Below are 1035 nucleotides of genomic sequence, written 5' to 3'. Positions count from 1 at the left end.
AAAGTAATTGCGTTTTTTTTATATAAATAAAAGGCGAATTTTTCATGGGAAACAAAAACTTTATTAAACAATATATTGTCCATTTTGTTTGATTATCTTTTGCCTTTTTTCAGGCAACTTCATGATTCCGCGCTCAAAAAGTTCTTATCTTTTTCAGCAAAAAACAATTCCAAGAACCATTTGATATCCTCATCAGCAGTAAAGGTTTTACCATTCAAGGCGTTTTGCAAAGAACGAAACAAATGGTAATCTGATGGTGCCGGGTCTGGCGAATATGGTGGATGTGGTAACACGTCCCATCCAAGCTGCAACAATTTTTCACGAGTGACCAAACTTGTACGTGGTCTAGCGTTATCATGGTGAAACACAACACCTTTGCGATTCACCAATTCTCGACGTTTCTGTTTGATGGCATCATTTAATTTATCCAGTTGACGACAGTATACGTCTGAATTAATGATTTGATTCCTTGCAAGCGGCTCAAAATACACAATACCTTTAAAGTCCCACCAGACTGACAGCAAAATCTTTCTTTGGTGAATATCTGCTTTTCAAGTGCTTTCAGCAGGTTCATCACGCTTGCTCCACCATCTTTTTCGTTTGACGTTGTTGCAGACGATCCATTTTTCGTCGCCTGTTATCATACGTTTCAAGAATGGATCATTTTCCTCACGTTTCAAAAGAGAATCGCAGATGTCAATACGCTTAGTGAGATGAATTTCTTTGAGCTCATGTGGTACCCAAATATCGAGCTTACTAATGTATCCAAGTCGTTTTAAATGGTTTTCAACACTCGATTTCGATATGTTAAAATTCTCAGCAATCTCTCGTGTCGTTAAACGCCGATTGGAATCGATCAGTGCCTTTATTTTGCCATCATCAATTTCGATTGGCCTTCCTGAGCGTGGTGCATCTTTCACATTAAAATCTCCAGATTGAAATTTAGTAACCCAATTTTGACACTGCCGCAGTTTTAAAGCATCTTCGCCATATTGGTTGGGTGGCCAAAAAGTAATTGCGTTTTTTTTATATAAA

The sequence above is a fragment of the Ooceraea biroi genome, chromosome 13 (assembly GCF_003672135.1).
Source record: "Ooceraea biroi isolate clonal line C1 chromosome 13, Obir_v5.4, whole genome shotgun sequence".
Lineage (NCBI taxonomy): Eukaryota > Metazoa > Arthropoda > Insecta > Hymenoptera > Formicidae > Ooceraea > Ooceraea biroi.
The sequence above is the reverse complement of the archived record's forward strand: the minus strand, read 5'-3'. Positions refer to the sequence as shown.